The 27,093-nt window shown below is 27.4% G+C and overlaps 1 protein-coding gene across 8 annotated transcripts in view; it reads left to right on the plus strand.

Annotated features, from left to right (window-relative positions):
- The window catches only part of LOC129755635 (EGFR adapter protein-like), a 230,159-nt gene that overhangs the window by 126,614 nt on the left and 76,452 nt on the right, over positions 1 to 27,093 (plus strand). For all 8 annotated transcript variants that reach the window (XM_055752223.1, XM_055752226.1, XM_055752224.1 and 5 more), the window contains one exon: positions 266 to 289. The gene's annotated coding sequence lies outside the window, so the exon portion shown is untranslated. The remainder of the gene's footprint in view (positions 1 to 265; positions 290 to 27,093) is intronic.

A 27,093-nucleotide genomic window follows, 5' to 3' on the forward strand; every position in this document is an offset into this window, starting at 1 on the left:
ATGATGTGGGTGGGACAAAACCAGCCAATGACATTTGAATAGATGCTGAGGCAATTCGAGCTAACGTGGTGAAAATTGAATTGAAGATTTCAAACGGTTGAAGCAGAAAAAAATGTCACTATTTATCGGTACTTTGTTTAACTGTAAATTTTATGCATAGATTAACTAAAACGGATCACGGTCCAATATGACGATTTTTTGAATAAAAACTCCATTTTGGTTATGAATTATCAATTAATAATAAATATGATTTTTTTCTTTCCAGGATAATGTTTTGTTTGCCTGTTAGGTAAGTACAATCATTTCATTTTCTCAATTGATACTCACATCAAACTTTCTCTCTCTCCATGTTTTGAATTATCTAAATCAAACAACTTGTTTACTTTAAATCGAGTGATTGAAACCTCAATCCTATATTCTTATTCACACCACAACTTCGCTCTGCACGATTCAGATATATCGCATTGCTGTCAATTTAAATTGCAATGAAAATCGAAACGACTTTATCGGTCAGTCAGTGTTTTAAACGTTCCACTCCGGGCAGTTTGCTGGACCGCAACAGTTTACAATACGATTCATCTTTTTCCGCGCTCCCAGTCTTACTTTCTTCATCCCAGGATCCTTCAACAATAAGCTTCTGAAAACCAATCAACTATGGAGCCAAAGCGTATTAGCTGTAATCGTCCCTTCGAGTTGGTTTTATGTTAGTGTAGTATTGTTTGGCGAAGTTTTTCCCAATAAATTTTTCTTTGCACGGGAAGCGTGATGAAGTTTTTTCAGACTGATTTCTAGGGTTTTCAGAACCATTCTTTATTTGCAAAACAAAATTCTGAGAATAAAATGGACTGTATCAATTATATAGGGGCTTAAGTGTAATTGGTCCGACGTCCATTTAATCCTCACTGAAAATATCGCTTACTAACTATTTGTGAAGCTTCATGAATAGTTATAGAGAAGTTATAGAGAAAAACGAAAGAATTAACGAAATCATGCATTGCTTATATGAAATGTTTGAAAGGAAATTTAACACACACAAGTACAATTCGAAATTTATTGCCTTATTTTATCATTTTTTCTGAACGTATTTAAAAAAAAAATTCCATAATTTTTGAAATTCCGTATACGATTACACGTTGAGTGAAGTTATTGAATTTTTATATAAATTAACAAATTCACTGATTTTTAAGAAAATTTCGTCAAAGATCCAGTTCTTAATCGTGATTTCTTGAATAATAGGTTATGCCGCCTTTTGATTAAAAAAACAGCCTGTAATAACCCGAGCGGCTGAATAAATAATGATTAGTTATGTTATTGCCTTCCATGATACCGAAAGATTTTTCATATTTTTAAGATAAGTTAAGGATCGTTAATTGATATTTGTAATTTGCCCGTCCGGAGTAAACATGTTCACCACATGTAAGCTTCGGACCAACCAAATTTCAATGTATAGGTTAAGGTAGTGTCACCTCTATCCTGGTCCCACTTCTCCTAAATAATTAAATGTTTCGGGATAAAGTATGGTATACGTTAATAAGTTTTCCTCGCAAAAATGCAGTTTAGCTCTTTTCAACATCTGTAAATTTTCTCCTGACTTTCCTATCCATCTTTATCAATTTTCAATTCTGATATTCTGTCTCCAAGAATATACATTTTCACCGATATGACGAAAATAAATTTACAAAAAGATTATTCATATTTTTCCATCTCTAAATAGCTTTCATTCGCATCTCTTTTAATTTGATTAAAAACGAAAATTTTTGAAAGCCTTTTTATAGATCATAAAGATGTTGACCCGATTTTTGAGACCAAAACCTTTTTTTGGAACCGATGTTTCTTTTTATCATCATTTCCATTTAAAAGTCTGAAGCAACAGCGATAACTTAAACCGTGAAAAAAATTATATTTAATTTTAAGATAAATCACTGTCTCCTCGGCGTTGGACTTTGAATCGATATTGAAATTTATTGGCCTAAATTTATTTTTTTCCTGTGTGTGTTTTCAATAAATTTTCCCACATTTTTATTTTGTCTTTGAGCCCCGATTTTTTTTTGCAAACGGGGAACATTTTTTTGCGTTTTTTACAGAAAGGTATAGCTATCGGTCGATTTGGGAGATCAATAATTATGGGTCTTACCTTTATAGGTATCTATCGACTCAGCTCGACGAGTTCAGACGATGTCTGTGTATTTGTGTGTATTAGTGTGATTTTTGTAAACTTTGTTCCATACGTTTTGCGAAACTGGACAGTACAATAAAAATGATTTTGTCTTAAAAAAAATTGTTTTACCTCTTCAATGTATAAGAAAGAAAAAAAAATCATAGGAAATTTCATTAAATGATCAATCCAAAAAACGTATCCATTTGGCTTGTCAGCAATGTCCAATAACCACTAATCAAGATGATCGATAATATGACGTCAAATTACAGGTAACGTCATAGACACGATGGGCGCGCTTGCTAGCTGTGGAAGTATGGATCTGTCGATGAGTGGAAGGGAGAAACTTACAGCCTTCGTTCCCCCTCAGATTTACTGTTATCGTGACAGAAACCATGTAGGAGAAACACGACAGTTTCAAATTTTCCTTGCCCAAGGCTTTTTTTTGTATATCACTGGTTCAATTTGAAACCGAACCAATCCAAAAACTTCGGAACCGAAGTTTCTAATTAAAAACATTATTATGGTTTTCACCGAGGGGTAAGTCCTCAAACTTGATGAAATCATTGAAATATTGAAATATTGAGATTTTGCAATGTTCTTCCAGTTCCAGTTACCGGTTTAAAGCTTAACTATTGATTGCACTGTGCATCAAAAATATATTCCATTAAATTATGGTTATCTGCGATTACTCAACATATTTAAGTAGTTTTCTTATAACTACATTTTTCTTCTCTGTCTAGAATGAGCAATTTACTGACATTTTAATATATACCGTGCATACACCATATCCAGCTATATTCGAGACGATTATTGAAACATTATTCCTAACTTAATTTCACTTTCATGTTTTTATTCGAACGCATTAAGATCAGAACAGAACTTTGGCTGACCTGCAGCTCATATCGGAAAACATCATTCAAATATCACCGGAACCAAAGATTGTCATCGGTTGAATTATTTTATTACAGATTTGTTTAATGTTCTCATACATTATACTTCAAGTTCAGTTATATATGAGATAGTTTCCTAAAAGTCAGGAGAAAACAGGATATTTTAAATAACATTTTTTAAAGATCAGAAAAATTCAAACGTTTTTGACGGTCTCTAGAAAGTCAGACAAATCCTGTAAAATCATGACACCTGGCACCTCTGGTTTGCATAGAAAAACCTGTGCGTCCAGTACACTGAACCCAAATCCACTCTTAAAATACACATGATTTTTCACTTAAAAACAAGGATCCAGTGATTTTCTCTCATTCAAGTGCGACATATACATTAACACTTGGCAGTCACTTAAATTTCAAGTGAATTCATCCACATTCACTTCAGTCGTCACTTGAATTTGAAGTGAGAAAAAATATTCACTTCCCCATCACTTAAATTTCTAGTGAATGTCGGGTTGTTATTGTGTTTATTTTCAGAGTTCAGAATGGCAAATTCTAGAGAGCAGCGTTTAAAGCTTATGCTGGATTTGGATTTTCCCAATTCTTCACTAGGCGATTTTGGCGGTAGTTTATGTTAAATGTGATGTAAGAAAAAGTTATTTAAAGGTTTCATCATGTTTCAGCTTGTGGGTTGGACTGGGCAGATTTTCTGGTTTGCAGCAGGGAAGATTTAGAAGTCGCACTATCCGCAGTAACCGATCTGCCTTGGGATTACGATGGCCAATCAATAAATTTATGGCGAAAGCGTAATGTAAGTATTTGAAATCGAAGTGGTGTTCTAGAAATGTTCTTTTATTTCAAAACGCGAGAGATAATTAACTAGAAACTTACTTAGAAATTCAGATAAATTTCATTCGATCGTCATAGTGTAATTCACTTAACCGGTCACTTAAGTGAATTCACTTGACCCATCACTTAAAATTCAAATGAAATTACGTATGGTGAGAATTTACTACAGATGTCACTTATTTTTCAAGTGAAAATTATTTTGCGTGTACAATTGTTCGGATGTTATACTTGAAGATCAGAGGTGCCAGGTGTTGTGGTTTATCAGAATATGTCCTTATTTTCAAAAACCGTTCTGATTTTTCAAATACTCAAGAATTGACCTGATTTTTGAAAATTGGTCTTTAAAATGTTCTGAATTGTCCTCATTAAGAAAAAAAAAATAACAATTATTATCAAAATTGTAGTTGAACTATAAGAACATCGATCAAATCTGTAATAATCCCATACATATCGTTCGAAAACTCATAACAAGATAAGTAAATGAAAAGTTAAAACATTTGTTGGTTGGCCTTTGACAAAAATTCCAATATTTACAAAAATGAATATTTATGACAACAATGCCAAAAAAGTTAAAAATAACAAAAATGACGAATGTCAAAAAAGTTTAATATGATCAAAATTACACAAATGACGAAAAATTAACAAAAAAAACACGTAAACTGAAAAATTTTACATGAATTCGAAAACAACAACAAGTTTTTTAAAAAACATTGTTCCTTGTTAAAAGTGAACCGCACGGCGGTTGAAAATATCAAGTTATTCCAACTCTCTGGAACACGGTTTAAAAATGTGATAAATGGGGGTGACAATGGATAAATGGGATAGATCATACAAAAGGATGAAAATGCTTAAAAAAAATTACAATGGATGAAATACAAACCCTATTTGATGCACTTGACAGTAGCCTTTCTTACATAGAGTAAATTTTTTTGGGTACATATGACGCAAAATAATAAACAAATTCTTAATCATAATTTATGATTAAAGTCATGATTTTTATATAAATAACATAATTCGCGACTAATTTGAATTTATTATTTGCCAAGAATATCCTGTATGATTCAGTTCTAGATTTTTTTTTTGGAAATAAGTACATATGATCTCAATGTAATCTTTTTGAGGTCACGGAAATTCAATTTTTTTCAAAATCAATCTAACATCATTGTTACATTCAAGGTTACATAATTTATTTTCTGAACAAAAAACTATATGAAACTATGTTTTCTGAGACTTCAAAAATGATGATTTTTGGTAAAATGGGCCACATTCTAGTTTTCATTTGGTTTTTAAGCTTCTCTTAGCTTTAGCGAATGCTACGTGCATGTTAATCCTCTGTCACCATTATGGAATATTAAAACAATATCTTATTAATCATTAAGTGAAAAAAAAATTGCACAAATAACTATTCCTTGCGGTTTAAGTACAATTTCAGTAAACTCCACCTAAAAGCTAGGTTGGGAACTAGAGGGTTAAGTTCGACAAAGCTGAAATATCGCATATGACGAAATTCAATTTTTAATAACTCACCAAAATCTGATTTTATTTAAAAAAAGAATTTAAGATTAAAATATTTGCCAAGCTACTAAATTTCAAATTATTTTTTGAGTCAAAAAAAATCAAATTAAAAATCAGTCATTCAGAATTTAATCCTTATCAATTTCAGACGTTTTACTCGTTAAAGTTTTTGGAGTGTCAATTTAGCACTAGTGACTAACACCGCTATATATCTCTTATTTCTCAACTGATTTTGATAGAATTTATAGCTTTAGAAACTTCGTATTGCAACTGAAATAAAATTTTCAGACAATATTCACATTCAATATTCATTTCGATGATGTTTAAAATCTAAGAAAAATGTAAAAAAAACATCCTTCGGAATTAAGGCTTCAAATGCTCAACAGTTTTTTTTTACTCAGTGCCTAAGTAAGCTGAAGTTAGCTTGAAACTTGCCGCCAACCGTGGCCTAGAGGATAGCGTTCAAATCTTCTAAGCCAGAGGTCATGAGATCGAGTTCCGATCACGGAATACATAATACTCTTTCTATGGGCTGATGGTGTTAGCATTAGTGAGATGCTAGCCATTATATCCTTGAAAGATGTACGCTTTAGCCTTAATTAGAATTTAGATCTCTTCAAAGAAACATGAAGTTTCACTGAGATCCTATATGTGTGTGTTCGGACTTTTCCCAAACTTGGTATCAAATGTCCAGGCAATCTGGCAAGGTTAATCTAACATAAGGTTGCCAGATTACCCGGATATTTCATACAAAATTTGGGAACAGTCCGGCCCGGCCCAGTTGCCCGGATTTCATTGGAAAATGCCCGGATAAATTCACTTTATTTGGCAAATCAAACAAAAAAACAAATTTTGTTGTAAAAATTTTGTATTTAAGCCTCCAAAACGAAATTTTTTGAGTAAGTTTTATAAAAAATAACCATGAATACTTTTTTGGAACCCTTTAATAAGAGTTAAAATCTATCGATGTACTTTGATGAAAATATTTTTTTTTCAATACTTTTTTTCTTGATTTATTTTTCTTTATTTGTGTTGAGTAATTTCTGGGTTTTGACAAAATTTGCCCGGATATTACCCGGATTTTGGTCGACGATTTCGGAATCAAATGCTCGGATTTTGCAGGTTTTTATAAAAAATTGCCAGGATTCGTCCGACCCGGAGAGGTACTGAAAAAATTCTGGCCACCTTATTCTAACATCAGCTTATTTAAGCACTAAGAGAAAAAATTTCGTGCAGTTAAAAGCTATACGGCCTTTATCCAAAGTAGTTTTTTCCGATTTTTTTAAATTCCAGACATTTAATAACTTGAAAATGAATGATGAGGTGCGTTACCATGCTACCATGCCAAGATTAGGAAAATCGATAGAGAGACAAGCGAGATTCAATAATTTTGACCGAAGAGTGTCAAATTGACACTCTATGTTGCATTAAAGAGTTTTTTGTTTGGAATTTCAGGGAACTTCCTTATGGAAAGTAATGATGCAAAATTGAAGATTTCTTGAATTATTATTGGTCTTAGTAGAAATTTCTTGCGATTGGATGCACATGAATGAAGATAAAAGCCGCCAAACTTCAAATAGTATCGGTCTAGAGTGGGTTAGTGTTAATTAAACTTTATTTATATAGTTATCTCCGTTTCGGTGGATGTTAGAAATGAATTTTTTTTTATGAAAATGAATAGCGAGATTCTAAAAATTAAGTAGTAAAAAGCAAGAAAAAGAACCCTTTTAAGGATAACCCTTTGCAGAGCGACTTTCTAAAACTTCGTCGATTTTCCGAAAGACAACTTTGTCCCAGATTTTTTAACCAAATTTTTCGTTTCATGCATTTTTAAGTCATTGGGCATTGAAAATAAAATTTAGATTTTTCCGAATTCCTGGTGATTTTTGAAGGAAAAAGAAACCGAAACTTTGAGCGCTATGAGGCACCCCAAAATCAAGTCTGATTGAGCTGAAGTTTTGCACAAGTCAATTTTTTGGGCCAATCTATAAAATTTCTATAGTCGGGTTTAAAAATTTGATCATGATATTTTCCCATACATCCATGGCCACCTTAGAGTACGTATTCATGTTTGTGATTATTTTTCATGTTGATCAACTAGAATACTTATAGTGTTTTCGTTTATTAGCAGTGGCAACCTAGTTACCCACGAGTTTTACCCTAGCTGCTGTTATTATGTTCGTTTATTAAATCAGAAGTCCACTAGTTTTGCCCGGGATTTGAACCTCAAGCAGGCGGTTGCACCCCGTAAAAGTTGTCAGTGTTGGGGGTAAACATAAGTGTGAGTATAGCAACCATATATTTGTATCGTCCCGGGTAACGATTCTGTTTGTTTATTCAGAAAAAGTTTTGCCTCGCGCTTGTGAAGAAAACGAAAACGGCATTAGTCAATTACATATAGGTACACGCGCAGAGTTTCATTTCAATCTGACTGGGCTTGTGATATAGCTCAGTTGGCAAGTCTGTTGCCTCCTGAGCCGATGTTCGCGAGTTCGAGCCCAAGAGTAAACATCGAACGCAGTTGTACCGGATAGTTTTTCAATAACGATCCGCCAACTGCAACGTTGATAAAGTCGCGAATGCCATAATGATGGTAAAACGACTATAATCGAAACAAAAAAAAAAAAAAAAAAAAAATTTCAATCTGACAGACGAACTCTATGGGTAAGTCAGGAGCGGGAAATAGGAAAGCAAGGCATCGCTATAGAACCTTTTATGAAAAAATGCTTTTCTGTTGGAAATAATCTATCGGTGATCAAGAATTGATTTCTGTAATGCTATATACATGCTTTTAATTCCAAATGTCAATTGTTATGATTCATTGAATTATGGCAGCTTTCCAATCAACGTTTTTAACATTACTGGACTAAAGCTTAAAAATCCTGAACACAGAAATAAAAACCTTTATGGTATCTTCAAAGGATTCACGTAGTTTTTCCAAACAATAGCGAAAAACTGGAAGCCCTTGCCGAAAGCAAACCGAAACCAAACCCCCAACTCAGAATACTAGCAGTTAGCAGCTTCCATTATTGCAGAGCAACAGCAACACGATTTTCAACGCATGAGGGCAGCCAAGCTTTGCGAATGGAAAAGTTAGTAGGAACCTACCTACCCTAACTCCTCCGCCATTGCGGGGAAAACGTCGCTCGGAGTGGTCAGTTCATGTGCCAGGAACCATTATTATCGAAGTGTATCGCTCAGCTAACATGAATGATGCTACTTACTTCTGTTGGTCCATTCGAGCAGGACTGGACGCTGTTTATGAGATGAGCGGGAAACTGTTTCTGACTTTCCCGACCAGGCAGGGTCCAGCATTGTTGGAGGGAAAAAGTTTGCTGCAGCTGACGTGTCGGTCTAAGTCTGATCAGTTTATTATGTGATCAGTTTTTTGACATTGTTATAAGTTGATTTGTTTGGAAGCTTTTTTTTCGTTGAAAAGAAAATGGAGGTAGAATTGAAATTTAATTTATGAAATAATTTGGATTGGTTCAAAATTAATAACTCGTATATGAACGGAACAGCTATCAACTTGAACTCACCTTCTCAATTAATTAGTCATAACATCTGTATTTTTCATCTCATTAGCACGCTCCCAGGAGACACGTGTACTCATGTTCCCATCATACAGGTGTACATCGGTTCCAGACATAATCCTCCTCGGGAAAATCTGTTCCACTAGGACACGTTCCTTTGGGAGGACCTGAAGCATGTCATTAGAGGAATCCTTCCAGAACCCCTTGTCAACCGCTATCTAAAATCTCTCCCCGTCCTCAAACTGGGTGAAGATGAAAATCACTGATTCCCGTATACATGTAACTTATAATTGTGCCGACTATACGACATTTTACCCGAGACACACAAAAGGTCCTCCTGGAGGTATTTAATAACTAGCTCGTTGTCACGTTACAAGACAGTTGTCAACAAAAGGGAGCACCCAACGACGACGAACGCAAAACCCACATAGTGACATCCATGTTGAAAGGCATGCTCCATTTCCATCCAATTTTGATTCACCACTATCAAGGCCCCCTCCTTTTCCATCTCCTCATTCATCCACTTGGAACCCACTTGTGAATGTATACAGATATAAATGTTTTCCCAGTCCACCTTCTGCCTTGGGGATAGTTTTGAGTTGGGAGCCTGGAGCTGTTGCAATCTGTTTGTTCCCATGTTGCCCCCCATGCCAGATCTCTGACAGTTAGTTGGGGATCGTTTAGAGTTGGGTCTGATTAAAATAAAAGAATTTTAATATGCTTATATGTTGTCTTAAATGCAATCTTATAATTAATCAAAAAAAGGTGGGATGTTGCAAAAAAGTTAACAATGTTTGATGAACAAAATCGACTTCAGTGAAAAGAATGACAAAAATAACAAAATTGACAAAAATGACAAAACTGACAAAAATGACAAAAATGACAAAAATGACAGAAATGACAAAAATCACAAAAATCACAAAAATGACAAAAATGACAAAAATCACAAAAATCACAAAAATGACAAAAATCACAAAAATCACAAAAATTACAAAAATCACAAAAATGACAAAAATGACAAAAATGACAAAAATGACAAAAATGACAAAAATGACAAAAATGACAAAAATGACAAAAATGACAAAAATGACAAAAATGACAAAAATGACAAAAATGACAAAAATGACAAAAATGACAAAAATGACAAAAATGACAAAAATGACAAAAATGACAAAAATGACAAAAATGACAGAAATGACAAAAATCACAAAAATCACAAAAATCACAAAAATCACAAAAATGACAAAAATGACAAAAATCACAAAAATCACAAAAATCACAAAAATCACAAAAATCACAAAAATTACAAAAATCACAAAAATCACAAAAATCACAAAAATCACAAAACTCACAAAAATCACAAAAATCACAAAAATCACAAAAATCACAAAAATCACAAAAATCACAAAAATCACAAAAATCACAAAAATCACAAAAATCACAAAAATCACAAAAATCACAAAAATCACAAAAATCACAAAAATCACAAAAATCACAAAAATCACAAAACTTACAAAAATGACAAAAATAACAAAAATGACAAAAATGACAAAAATGACAAAAATGACAAAAATGACAAAAATGACAAAAATGACAAAAATGACAAAAATGACAAAAATGACAAAAATGACAAAAATGACAAAAATGACAAAAATCACAAAAATCACAAAAATCATAAAAATGACAAAAATTACAAAAATTACAAAAATTACAAAAATTACAAAAATTACAAAAATGACAAAAATGACAAAAATGACAAAAATGACAAAAATGACAAAAATGACAAAAATGACAAAAATGACAAAAATGACAAAAATGACAAAAATGACAAAAATGACAAAAATGACAAAAATGACAAAAATGACAAAAATGACAAAAATGACAAAAATGACAAAAATGACAAAAATGACAAAAATGACAAAAATGACAAAAATGACAAAAATGACAAAAATGACAAAAATGACAAAAATGACAAAAATGACAAAAATGACAAAAATGACAAAAATGACAAAAATGACAAAAATGACAAAAATGACAAAAATGACAAAAATGACAAAAATGACAAAACTTACAAATATGACAAAAATAGCAAAAATGACAAAAATGACAAAAATGACAAAAATGACAAAAATCACAAAAATGACAAAAATGACAAAAATGACAAAAATGACAAAAATGATAAAAATGACAAAAATGACAAAAATAACAAAAATGACAAAAATGACAAAAATGACAAAAATGACAAAAATGACAAAAATCACAAAAATGACAAAAATGACAAAAATGACAAAAATGACAAAAATGACAAAAATGACAAAAATGACAAAAATGACAAAAATCACAAAAATCACAAAAATCACAAAAATCACAAAAATCACAAAAATCACAAAAATCACAAAAATCACAAAAATCACAAAAATCACAAAAATCACAAAAATCACAAAAATCACAAAAATCACAAAAATCATAAAAATGACAAAAATGACAAAAATTACAAAAATTACAAAAATTACAAAAATTACAAAAATTACAAAAATTACAAAAATGACAAAAATGACAAAAATGACAAAAATGACAAAAATGACAAAAATGACAAAAATGACAAAAATGACAAAAATGACAAAAATGACAAAAATGACAAAAATGACAAAAATGACAAAAATGACAAAAATGACAAAAATGACAAAAATGACAAAAATGACAAAAATGACAAAAATGACAAAAATGACAAAAATGACAAAAATGACAAAAATGACAAAACTGACAAAAATGACAAAAATGACAAAAATGACAGAAATGACAAAAATGACAAAAATCACAAAAATCACAAAAATCACAAAAATCACAAAAATCACAAAAATCACAAAAATCACAAAAATCACAAAAATCACAAAAATCACAAAAATCACAAAAATCACAAAAATGACAAAAATGACAAAAATGACAAAAATGACAAAAATGACAAAAATGACAAAAATGACAAAAATGACAAAAATGACAAAAATGACAAAAATGACAAAAATGACAAAAATGACAAAAATGACAAAAATGACAAAAATGACAAAAATGACAAAAATGACAAAAATGACAAAAATGACAAAAATGACAAAAATGACAAAAATGACAAAAATGACAAAAATGACAAAAATGACAAAAATGACAAAAATGACAAAAATGACAAAAATGACAAAAATGACAAAAATGACAAAAATGACAAAAATGACAAAAATGACAAAAATGACAAAAATGACAAAAATGACAAAAATGACAAAAATGACAAAAATTACAAAAATGACAAAACTGACAAAAATGACAAAAATGACAAAAATGACAAAAATGACGAAAATGACGAAAATGACGAAAATGACAAAAATGACAAAAATCACAAAAATCACAAAAATCACAAAAATTACAAAAATCACAAAAATCACAAAAATCACAAAAATCACAAAAATCACAAAAATCACAAAAATCACAAAAATCACAAAAATCACAAAAATCACAAAAATCACAAAAATCACAAAAATCACAAAAATCACAAAAATCACAAAAATCACAAAAATCACAAAAATCACAAAAATCACAAAAATCACAAAAATGACAAAAATGACAAAACTTACAAATATGACAAAAATAGCAAAAATGACAAAAATGACAAAAATGACAAAAATGACAAAAATCACAAAAATCACAAAAATCACAAAAATCACAAAAATCACAAAAATCACAAAAATTATAAAAATGACAAAAATGACAAAAATGACAAAAATGACAAAAATTACAAAAATTACAAAAATGACAAAAATGACAAAAATGACAAAAATGACAAAAATGACAAAAATGACAAAAATGACAAAAATGACAAAAATGACATAAATGACAAAAATGACAAAAATGACAAAAATGACAAAAATGACAAAAATGACAAAAATGACAAAAATGACAAAAATGACAAAAATGACAAAAATGACAAAAATGACAAAAATGACAAAAATGACAAAAATGACAAAAATGACAAAAATGACAAAAATGACAAAAATGACAAAAATGACAAAAATGACAAAAATGACAAAAATGACAAAAATGACAAAAATGACAAAAATGACAAAAATGACAAAAATGACAAAAATGACAAAAATCACAAAAATCACAAAAATCACAAAAATCACAAAAATCACAAAAATCACAAAAATCACAAAAATCACAAAAATCACAAAAATCACAAAAATCACAAAAATCACAAAAATCAAAAAAATCACAAAAATCACAAAAATCACAAAAATCACAAAAATCATAAAAATGACAAAAATGACAAAAATGACAAAAATTACAAAAATGACAAAAATGACAAAAATGACAAAAATGACAAAAATGACAAAAATGACAGAAATGACAAAAATCACAAAAATCACAAAAATCACAAAAATCACAAAAATCACAAAAATCACAAAAATCACAAAAATCACAAAAATCACAAAAATCACAAAAATCACAAAAATGACAAAAATGACAAAAATGACAAAAATGACAAAAATGACAAAAATGACAAAAATGACAGAAATGACAAAAATCACAAAAATCACAAAAATCACAAAAATCACAAAAATCACAAAAATCACAAAAATCACAAAAATCACAAAAATCACAAAAATCACAAAAATCACAAAAATCACAAAAATCACAAAAATCACAAAAATCACAAAAATCACAAAAATCACAAAAATCACAAAAATCACAAAAATCACAAAAATGACAAAACTTACAAATATGACAAAAATAGCAAAAATGACAAAAATGACAAAAATGACAAAAATGACAAAAATCACAAAAATCACAAAAATCACAAAAATCACAAAAATCACAAAAATCACAAAAATTATAAAAATGACAAAAATGACAAAAATGACAAAAATGACAAAAATTACAAAAATTACAAAAATGACAAAAATGACAAAAATGACAAAAATGACAAAAATGACAAAAATGACAAAAATGACAAAAATGACAAAAATGACATAAATGACAAAAATGACAAAAATGACAAAAATGACAAAAATGACAAAAATGACAAAAATGACAAAAATGACAAAAATGACAAAAATGACAAAAATGACAAAAATGACAAAAATGACAAAAATGACAAAAATGACAAAAATGACAAAAATGACAAAAATGACAAAAATGACAAAAATGACAAAAATGACAAAAATGACAAAAATGACAAAAATGACAAAAATGACAAAAATGACAAAAATGACAAAAATGACAAAAATCACAAAAATCACAAAAATCACAAAAATCACAAAAATCACAAAAATCACAAAAATCACAAAAATCACAAAAATCACAAAAATCACAAAAATCACAAAAATCAAAAAAATCACAAAAATCACAAAAATCACAAAAATCACAAAAATCATAAAAATGACAAAAATGACAAAAATGACAAAAATTACAAAAATGACAAAAATGACAAAAATGACAAAAATGACAAAAATGACAAAAATGACAGAAATGACAAAAATCACAAAAATCACAAAAATCACAAAAATCACAAAAATCACAAAAATCACAAAAATCACAAAAATCACAAAAATCACAAAAATCACAAAAATCACAAAAATGACAAAAATGACAAAAATGACAAAAATGACAAAAATGACAAAAATGACAAAAATGACAAAAATGACAAAAATGACAAAAATGACAAAAATGACAAAAATGACAAAAATGACAAAAATGACAAAAATGACAAAAATGACAAAAATGACAAAAATGACAAAAATGACAAAAATGACAAAAATGACAAAAATGACAAAAATGACAAAAACGACAAAAATGACAAAAATGACAAAAATGACAAAAATGACAAAAATGACAAAAATGACAAAAATGACAAAAATGACAAAAATGACAAAAATGACAAAAATGACAAAAATGACAAAAATGACAAAAATGACAAAAATGACAAAAATGACAAAAATGACAAAAATGACAAAAATGACAAAAATGACAAAAATGACAAAAATGACAAAAATGACAAAACTGACAAAAATGACAAAAATGACAAAAATAACGAAAATGACGAAAATGACGAAAATGACAAAAATGACAAAAATCACAAAAATCACAAAAATCACAAAAATCACAAAAATCACAAAAATCACAAAAATCACAAAAATCACAAAAATCACAAAAATCACAAAAATCACAAAAATCACAAAAATCACAAAAATCACAAAAATGACAAAAATCACAAAAATCACAAAAATCACAAAAATCACAAAAATCACAAAAATCACAAAAATCACAAAAATCACAAAAATGACAAAAATGACAAAACTTACAAATATGACAAAAATAGCAAAAATGACAAAAATGACAAAAATGACAAAAATGACAAAAATGACAAAAATGACAAAAATGACAAAAATGACAAAAATGACAAAAATGACAAAAATGACAAAAATGACAAAAATGACAAAAATGACAAAAATGACAAAAATGACAAAAATGACAAAAATGACAAAAATGACAAAAATGACAAAAATGACAAAAATGACAAAAATGACAAAAATGACAAAAATGACAAAAATGACAAAAATGACAAAAATGACAAAAATGACAAAAATGACAAAAATGACAAAAATGACAAAAATGACAAAAATGACAAAAATGACAAAAATGACAAAAATGACAAAAATGACAAAAATGACAAAAATGACAAAAATGATAAAACTGACAAAAATGACAAAAATGACAAAAATGACAAAAATGACAAAAATGACAAAAATGACAAAAATGACAAAAATGACAAAAATGATAAAAATGACAAAAATGACAAAAATAACAAAAATGACAAAAATGACAAAAATGACAAAAATGACAAAAATGACAAAAATGACAAAAATGACAAAAATCACAAAAATGACAAAAATGACAAAAATGACAAAAATGACAAAAATGACAAAAATGACAAAAATGACAAAAATGACAAAAATGACAAAAATGACAAAAATCACAAAAATCACAAAAATCACAAAAATCACAAAAATCACAAAAATCACAAAAATCACAAAAATCACAAAAATCACAAAAATCACAAAAATCATAAAAATGACAAAAATGACAAAAATGACAAAAATGACAAAAATTACAAAAATTACAAAAATTACAAAAATGACAAAAATGACAAAAATGACAAAAATGACAAAAATGACAAAAATGACAAAAATGACAAAAATGACAAAAATGACAAAAATGACAAAAATGACAAAAATGACAAAAATGACAAAAATGACAAAAATGACAAAAATGACAAAAATGACAAAAATGACAAAAATGACAGAAATGACAGAAATGACAAAAATCACAAAAATCACAAAAATCACAAAAATCACAAAAATCACAAAAATCACAAAAATCACAAAAATCACAAAAATCACAAAAATCACAAAAATCACAAAAATGACAAAAATGACAAAAATGACAAAAATGACAAAAATGACAAAAATGACAAAAATGACAAAAATGACAAAAATGACAAAAATGACAAAAATGACAAAAATGACAAAAATGACAAAAATGACAAAAATGACAAAAATGACAAAAATGACAAAAATGACAAAAATGACAAAAATGACAAAAATGACAAAAATGACAAAAATGACAAAAATGACAAAAATGACAAAAATGACAAAAATGACAAAAATGACAAAAATGACAAAAATGACAAAAATGACAAAAATGACAAAAATGACAAAAATGACAAAAATGACAAAAATGACAAAAATGACAAAAATGACAAAAATGACAAAAATGACAAAAATGACAAAAATGACAAAAATGACAAAAATGACAAAAATGACAAAAATGACAAAAATGACAAAAATGACAAAAATGACAAAAATGACAAAAATGACAAAAATGACAAAAATGACAAAAATGACAAAAATTACAAAAATCACAAAACTGACAAAAATGACAAAAATGACAAAAATGACAAAAATGACGAAAATGACGAAAATGACGAAAATGACAAAAATGACAAAAATCACAAAAATCACAAAAATCACAAAAATTACAAAAATCACAAAAATCACAAAAATCACAAAAATCACAAAAATCACAAAAATCACAAAAATCACAAAAATCACAAAAATCACAAAAATCACAAAAATCACAAAAATCACAAAAATCACAAAAATCACAAAAATCACAAAAATCACAAAAATCACAAAAATCACAAAAATCACAAAAATCACAAAAATCACAAAAATGACAAAAATGACAAAACTTACAAATATGACAAAAATAGCAAAAATGACAAAAATGACAAAAATGACAAAAATGACAAAAATGACAAAAATGACAAAAATCACAAAAATCACAAAAATCACAAAAATCACAAAAATCACAAAAATCACAAAAATTATAAAAATGACAAAAATGACAAAAATGACAAAAATGACAAAAATGACAAAAATTACAAAAATTACAAAAATGACAAAAATGACAAAAATGACAAAAATGACAAAAATGACAAAAATGACAAAAATGACAAAAATGACAAAAATGACAAAAATGACATAAATGACAAAAATGACAAAAATGACAAAAATGACAAAAATGACAAAAATGACAAAAATGACAAAAATGACAAAAATGACAAAAATGACAAAAATGACAAAAATGACAAAAATGACAAAAATGACAAAAATGACAAAAATGACAAAAATGACAAAAATGACAAAAATGACAAAAATGACAAAAATGACAAAAATGACAAAAATGACAAAAATCACAAAAATCACAAAAATCACAAAAATCACAAAAATCACAAAAATCACAAAAATCACAAAAATCACAAAAATCACAAAAATCACAAAAATCACAAAAATCAAAAAAATCACAAAAATCACAAAAATCACAAAAATCATAAAAATGACAAAAATGACAAAAATGACAAAAATTACAAAAATGACAAAAATGACAAAAATGACAAAAATGACAAAAATGACAAAAATGACAAAAATGACAAAACTGACAAAAATGACAAAAATGACAAAAATGACAGAAATGACAAAAATCACAAAAATCACAAAAATCACAAAAATCACAAAAATCACAAAAATCACAAAAATCACAAAAATCACAAAAATCACAAAAATCACAAAAATCACAAAAATCACAAAAATCACAAAAATCACAAAAATCACAAAAATGACAAAAATGACAAAAATGACAAAAATGACAAAAATGACAAAAATGACAAAAATGACAAAAATGACAAAAATGACAAAAATGACAAAAATGACAAAAATGACAAAAATGACAAAAATGACAAAAATGACAAAAATGACAAAAATGACAAAAATGACAAAAATGACAAAAACGACAAAAATGACAAAAATGACAAAAATGACAAAAATGACAAAAATGACAAAAATGACAAAAATGACAAAAATGACAAAAATGACAAAAATGACAAAAATGACAAAAATGACAAAAATCACAAAAATCACAAAAATCACAAAAATTACAAAAATCACAAAAATCACAAAAATCACAAAAATCACAAAAATCACAAAAATCACAAAAATCACAAAAATCACAAAAATCACAAAAATCACAAAAATCACAAAAATCACAAAAATCACAAAAATCACAAAAATCACAAAAATCACAAAAATCACAAAAATCACAAAAATGACAAAAATGACAAAACTTACAAATATGACAAAAATAGCAAAAATGACAAAAATGACAAAAATGACAAAAATGACAAAAATGACAAAAATCACAAAAATCACAAAAATCACAAAAATTATAAAAATGACAAAAATGACAAAAATGACAAAAATGACAAAAATGACAAAAATTACAAAAATTACAAAAATGACAAAAATGACAAAAATGACAAAAATGACAAAAATGACAAAAATGACAAAAATGACAAAAATGACAAAAATGACAAAAATGACATAAATGACAAAAATGACAAAAATGACAAAAATGACAAAAATGACAAAAATGACAAAAATGACAAAAATGACAAAAATGACAAAAATGACAAAAATGACAAAAATGACAAAAATGACAAAAATGACAAAAATGACAAAAATGACAAAAATGACAAAAATGACAAAAATGACAAAAATGACAAAAATGACAAAAATGACAAAAATGACAAAAATCACAAAAATCACAAAAATCACAAAAATCACAAAAATCACAAAAATCACAAAAATCACAAAAATCACAAAAATCACAAAAATCACAAAAATCACAAAAATCACAAAAATCACAAAAATCACAAAAATCACAAAAATCAAAAAAATCACAAAAATCACAAAAATCACAAAAATCATAAAAATGACAAAAATGACAAAAATGACAAAAATTACAAAAATGACAAAAATGACAAAAATGACAAAAATGACAAAAATGACAAAAATGACAAAAATGACAAAACTGACAAAAATGACAAAAATGACAAAAATGACAGAAATGACAAAAATCACAAAAATCACAAAAATCACAAAAATCACAAAAATCACAAAAATCACAAAAATCACAAAAATCACAAAAATCACAAAAATCACAAAAATCACAAAAATCACAAAAATCACAAAAATCACAAAAATCACAAAAATCACAAAAATCACAAAAATGACAAAAATGACAAAAATGACAAAAATGACAAAAATGACAAAAATGACAAAAATGACAAAAATGACAAAAATGACAAAAATGACAAAAATGACAAAAATGACAAAAATGACAAAAATGACAAAAATGACAAAAATGACAAAAATGACAAAAATGACAAAAATGACAAAAATGACAAAAATGACAAAAATGACAAAAACGACAAAAATGACAAAAATGACAAAAATGACAAAAATGACAAAAATGACAAAAATGACAAAAATGACAAAAATGACAAAAATGACAAAAATGACAAAAATGACAAAAATGACAAAAATGACAAAAATGACAAAAATGACAAAAATGACAAAAATGACAAAAATGACAAAAATGACAAAAATGACAAAAATGACAAAAATGACAAAAATGACAAAAATGACAAAACTGACAAAAATGACAAAAATGACAAAAATAACGAAAATGACGAAAATGACGAAAATGACAAAAATGACAAAAATCACAAAAATCACAAAAATCACAAAAATCACAAAAATCACAAAAATCACAAAAATCACAAAAATCACAAAAATCACAAAAATCACAAAAATCACAAAAATCACAAAAATCACAAAAATCACAAAAATGACAAAAATCACAAAAATCACAAAAATCACAAAAATCACAAAAATCACAAAAATCACAAAAATCACAAAAATCACAAAAATCACAAAAATCACAAAAATGACAAAAATGACAAAACTTACAAATATGACAAAAATAGCAAAAATGACAAAAATGACAAAAATGACAAAAATGACAAAAATGACAAAAATGACAAAAATGACAAAAATCACAAAAATCACAAAAATCACAAAAATCACAAAAATCACAAAAATCACAAAAATCATAAAAATGACAAAAATGACAAAAATTACAAAAATTACAAAAATGACAAAAATGACAAAAATGACAAAAATGACAAAAATGACAAAAATGACAAAAATGACAAAAATGACAAAAATGACAAAAATGACAAAAATGACAAAAATGACAAAAATGACAAAAATGACAAAAATGACAAAAATGACAAAAATGACAAAAATGACAAAAATGACAAAAATGACAAAAATGACAAAAATGACAAAAATGACAAAAATGACAAAAATGACAAAAATGACAAAAATGACAAAAATAACAAAAATTACAAAAATGACAAAAATGACAAAAATGACAAAAATGACAAAAATGACAAAAATGACAAAAATGACAAAAATGACAAAAATGACAAAAATGACAAAAATGACAAAAATGACAAAAATGACAAAAATGACAAAAATGACAAAAATGACAAAAATGACAAAAATGACAAAAATGACAAAAATGACAAAAATGACAAAAATGACAAAAATTACAAAAATTACAAAAATGACAAAAATTACAAAAATGACAAAAATGACAAAAATGACAAAAATGACAAAAATGACAAAAATGACAAAAATGACAAAAATGACAAAAATGACAAAAATGACAAAAATGACAAAAATGACAAAAATGATAAAAATGATAAAAATGACAAAAATGACAAAAATGACAAAAATGACAAAAATGACAAAAATGACAAAAATGACAAAAATGACATAAATGACAAAAATGACAAAAATGACAAAAATGACAAAAATGACAAAAATGACAAAAATGACAAAAATGACAAAAATGACAAAAATGACAAAAATGACAAAAATGACAAAAATGACAAAAATGACAAAAATGACAAAAATGACAAAAATGACAAAAATGACAAAAATGACAAAAATGACAAAAATGACAAAAATGACAAAAATGACAAAAATGACAAAAATGACAAAAATGACAAAAATGACAAAAATGACAAAAATGACAAAAATGACAAAAATGACAAAAATGACAAAAATGACAAAAATGACAAAAATGACAAAAATAACAAAAATAACAAAAATTACAAAAATTACAAAAATGACAAAAATTACAAAAATTACAAAACTAACAAAAATTACAAAAATTACAAAAATTACAAAAATGACAAAAATGACAAAAATGACAAAAATGACAAAAATGACAAAAATGACAAAAATGACAAAAATGACAAAAATGACAAAAATGACAAAAATGACAAAAATGACAAAAATGACAAAAATAACAAAAATGACAAAAATGACAAAAATGACAAAAATGTCAAAAATGACAAAAATGACAAATATGACAAAAATGACAAAAAAAAATGACAAAAATGACAAAAATAACGAAAACGACAAAAATTACAAAAATGATAGAAATGATTAAAATTACAAAAATGGCGGAAATGAAAAGAATGTTAAAAATGACAAAAATGATAACTAAAACTTAAGTTACACAAATTGAAAATGACAGTTCAGGGATTAAATCACAGATCTCAGCAGATCTCAGAAGCCTGATCGGATCGCAGGTATCACATCTCAGATCGCAGATCTCCGATCGTAGAAATGAGATTTTGGATTTAAGTTCTTAGATATGGGATCTAATAGCTGATATGAGATCTGAGACTTGGGGTTGTGTGCTTTTTGATCTTAGACCAAAGATTTGTGATTTAAGATCGGTGCAATTAGTAGTTTTTACGTATTGCTTTTATTCGAGAGTTTTCGGCCAAATTACAATCTTTGAACTGCCAAAACTTTGTTGTTTCGAGTCCAATCGTGTTGCAGTCTTCGAGTGGAATATTTGTCTAATTTAAGGCTTTAAGAAAATTGTTTATTATTAAGCAATCGGCCAGTAAAAAAACAAGTTATTAATGAATAAACTGTATTTTTAGTTCCTTCCGAGCAAAATCCCTCAAAATCCTTTTCACGATTCAGACTCAAGCAACCCCCATAGTCAGCTCTTTCTGAAATTTTACAGGAAACCTTCTGGTAAGCTTAAAATTTATTTTGACTTGGAGCGAGATAGATTTATCATGTTTAAATCTTCCTTTACTATGAATAGTAAAACAGACTGAGTTGATTTGGGGTCTTTTTTGAATTTCTCAAACTCTGGGGTCTAGAAAGCTTCAATTTGGTTCAAAACTCATCCATGGATTATTGCAGAATTTAAAACTAACGTTTATATGGGTAAATTTGAACGTTAAGGTTTGTATGGTCTTTTGGCATAATAGACAATAAATTCAATAGACATCATTGCTTGTGCTTGGCGAAGTATTGCAAGAAAAGTAGTCATGCAATACCTCGAAAGGCACCCAGCAGTGGTGTCAATTGAATTTATTGTCTATTAATCACAAAAATCACAAAAATGACAAAAATGACAAAAATGACAAAAATGACAAAAATGACAAAAATGACAAAAATGACAAAAATGACAAAAATGACAAAAATGACAAAAATGACAAAAATGACAAAAATGACAAAAATGACAAAAATGACAAAAATGACAAAAATGACAAAAATGACAAAAATGACAAAAATGACAAAAATGACAAAAATGACAAAAACGACAAAAATGACAAAAATGACAAAAATGACAAAAATGACAAAAATGACAAAAATGACAAAAATGACAAAAATGACAAAAATGACAAAAATGACAAAAATGACAAAAATGACAAAAATGACAAAAATGACAAAAATGACAAAAATGACAAAAATGACAAAAATGACAAAAATGACAAAAATGACAAAAATGACAAAAATGACAAAAATGACAAAAATGACAAAAATGACAAAAATGACAAAAATGACAAAAATGACAAAACTGACAAAAATGACAAAAATGACAAAAATAACGAAAATGACGAAAATGACGAAAATGACAAAAATGACAAAAATCACAAAAATCACAAAAATCACAAAAATCACAAAAATCACAAAAATCACAAAAATCACAAAAATCACAAAAATCACAAAAATCACAAAAATCACAAAAATCACAAAAATCACAAAAATCACAAAAATGACAAAAATGACAAAAATCACAAAAATCACAAAAATCACAAAAATCACAAAAATCACAAAAATCACAAAAATCACAAAAATCACAAAAATCACAAAAATGACAAAAATGACAAAACTTACAAATATGACAAAAATAGCAAAAATGACAAAAATGACAAAAATGACAAAAATGACAAAAATGACAAAAATGACAAAAATGACAAAAATCACAAAAATCACAAAAATCACAAAAATCACAAAAATCACAAAAATCACAAAAATCACAAAAATCATAAAAATGACAAAAATGACAAAAATTACAAAAATTACAAAAATTACAAAAATGACAAAAATGACAAAAATGACAAAAATGACAAAAATGACAAAAATGACAAAAATGACAAAAATGACAAAAATGACAAAAATGACAAAAATGACAAAAATGACAAAAATGACAAAAATGACAAAAATGACAAAAATGACAAAAATGACAAAAATGACAAAAATGACAAAAATGACAAAAATGACAAAAATAACAAAAATTACAAAAATGACAAAAATGACAAAAATGACAAAAATGACAAAAATGACAAAAATGACAAAAATGACAAAAATGACAAAAATGACAAAAATGACAAAAATGACAAAAATGACAAAAATGACAAAAATGACAAAAATGACAAAAATGACAAAAATGACAAAAATGACAAAAATGACAAAAATGACAAAAATGACAAAAATGACAAAAATGACAAAAATGACAAAAATGACAAAAATGACAAAAATGACAAAAATGACAAAAATGACAAAAATGACAAAAATGACAAAAATGACAAAAATGACAAAAATTACAAAAATTACAAAAATGACAAAAATTACAAAAATGACAAAAATGACAAAAATGACAAAAATGACAAAAATGACAAAAATGACAAAAATGACAAAAATGACAAAAATGACAAAAATGACAAAAATGACAAAAATGACAAAAATGACAAAAATGATAAAAATGATAAAAATGACAAAAATGACAAAAATGACAAAAATGACAAAAATGACAAAAATGACAAAAATGACAAAAATGACATAAATGACAAAAATGACAAAAATGACAAAAATGACAAAAATGACAAAAATGACAAAAATGACAAAAATGACAAAAATGACAAAAATGACAAAAATGACAAAAATGACAAAAATGACAAAAATGACAAAAATGACAAAAATGACAAAAATGACAAAAATGACAAAACTGACAAAAATGACAAAAATGACAAAAATGACAAAAATGACAAAAATGACAAAAATGACAAAAATGACAAAAATGACAAAAATGACAAAAATGACAAAAATGACAAAAATGACAAAAATGACAAAAATGACAAAAATAACAAAAATAACAAAAATTACAAAAATTACAAAAATTACAAAAATTACAAAAATTACAAAACTAACAAAAATTACAAAAATTACAAAAATTACAAAAATGACAAAAATGACAAAAATGACAAAAATGACAAAAATGACAAAAATGACAAAAATGACAAAAATGACAAAAATGACAAAAATGACAAAAATGACAAAAATGACAAAAATGACAAAAATGACAAAAATGACAAAAATAACAAAAATGACAAAAATGACAAAAATGACAAAAATGTCAAAAATGACAAAAATGACAAATATGACAAAAATGACAAAAAAAAATGACAAAAATGACAAAAATAACGAAAACGACAAAAATTACAAAAATGATAGAAATGATTAAAATTACAAAAATGGCGGAAATGAAAAGAATGTTAAAAATGACAAAAATGATAACTAAAACTTAAGTTACACAAATTGAAAATGACAGTTCAGGGATTAAATCACAGATCTCAGCAGATCTCAGAAGCCTGATCGGATCGCAGGTATCACATCTCAGATCGCAGATCTCCGATCGTAGAAATGAGATTTTGGATTTAAGTTCTTAGATATGGGATCTAATAGCTGATATGAGATCTGAGACTTGGGGTTGTGTGCTTTTTGATCTTAGACCAAAGATTTGTGATTTAAGATCGGTGCAATTAGTAGTTTTTACGTATTGCTTTTATTCGAGAGTTTTCGGCCAAATTACAATCTTTGAACTGCCAAAACTTTGTTGTTTCGAGTCCAATCGTGTTGCAGTCTTCGAGTGGAATATTTGTCTAATTTAAGGCTTTAAGAAAATTGTTTATTATTAAGCAATCGGCCAGTAAAAAAACAAGTTATTAATGAATAAACTGTATTTTTAGTTCCTTCCGAGCAAAATCCCTCAAAATCCTTTTCACGATTCAGACTCAAGCAACCCCCATAGTCAGCTCTTTCTGAAATTTTACAGGAAACCTTCTGGTAAGCTTAAAATTTATTTTGACTTGGAGCGAGATAGATTTATCATGTTTAAATCTTCCTTTACTATGAATAGTAAAACAGACTGAGTTGATTTGGGGTCTTTTTTGAATTTCTCAAACTCTGGGGTCTAGAAAGCTTCAATTTGGTTCAAAACTCATCCATGGATTATTGCAGAATTTAAAACTAACGTTTATATGGGTAAATTTGAACGTTAAGGTTTGTATGGTCTTTTGGCATAATAGACAATAAATTCAATAGACATCATTGCTTGTGCTTGGCGAAGTATTGCAAGAAAAGTAGTCATGCAATACCTCGAAAGGCACCCAGCAGTGGTGTCAATTGAATTTATTGTCTATTAATGCCAAAAAAGTTAAAATTTACTCATATAAACGTTAGTTATAAATTCTGCAATAATCCATGGATGAGTTTTGAACCACAACGAAGCTTTTAGACTCCGGGGTTTGGGAAATTCAAAAATGATCCCAAATCGACTCAGTATATTAGTACTATGCGTCCGTTAAATTATTCGAAAATGTAAAAATTAGTGTTAAAGTAAAGTTGCCAGAATTTTTCAGCACGTGTCCGGGCCGGACAAGAACCTGGCAAAATCTGGGCATTTCATTTCTAAATTGACGACCAGAAATCCGGGCAATATCCGGACAAATTTTGTCAAAACCCAGAAATAACTCAACAGAAATCAAGATAAAAGAATTCAAAAAAATTTTTTTTCATCAAAACTCAAAATCAGATTTTAAATCCTATTTTAGGCTTAGAAAAATCATTTGATGATTATTTTTGCAAAATCTGCTCGAAAACTTTTGTTTCTGTGACTAAATAAAAAGAAAATTACAACACATTTTTTTGTATTTGCCAAATAAACCGAAACTAATCCGGGCAAAATCCGGGCATTTTTCAATGAAATCCGGGCAACCAGGCCGGGCCGGACTGTTCCAAAATTTTTTATCAAATATTCGCACAAACCCGGATAAAACCTGGCAACCTTATGTTAAAGTAACCATATGTGTAATTTTCAACCGACATGAATCCAACTACTTTTAATCATTGTTTTAAGTTGACATTTAAGGATAAAAAAATCCGATTTTTGAAACGTTACCTGCAAGTTTTTAACTTTGGCTGAAACAGAATTTTCTCAAAAAAAAATGCTTTTTTTTATAATTTTTTCTATCATACAGTCGCTA

This window comes from Uranotaenia lowii, chromosome 3 (genome assembly GCF_029784155.1).
Source record: "Uranotaenia lowii strain MFRU-FL chromosome 3, ASM2978415v1, whole genome shotgun sequence".
In the NCBI taxonomy this organism is placed as follows: Eukaryota; Metazoa; Arthropoda; class Insecta; order Diptera; family Culicidae; genus Uranotaenia; species Uranotaenia lowii.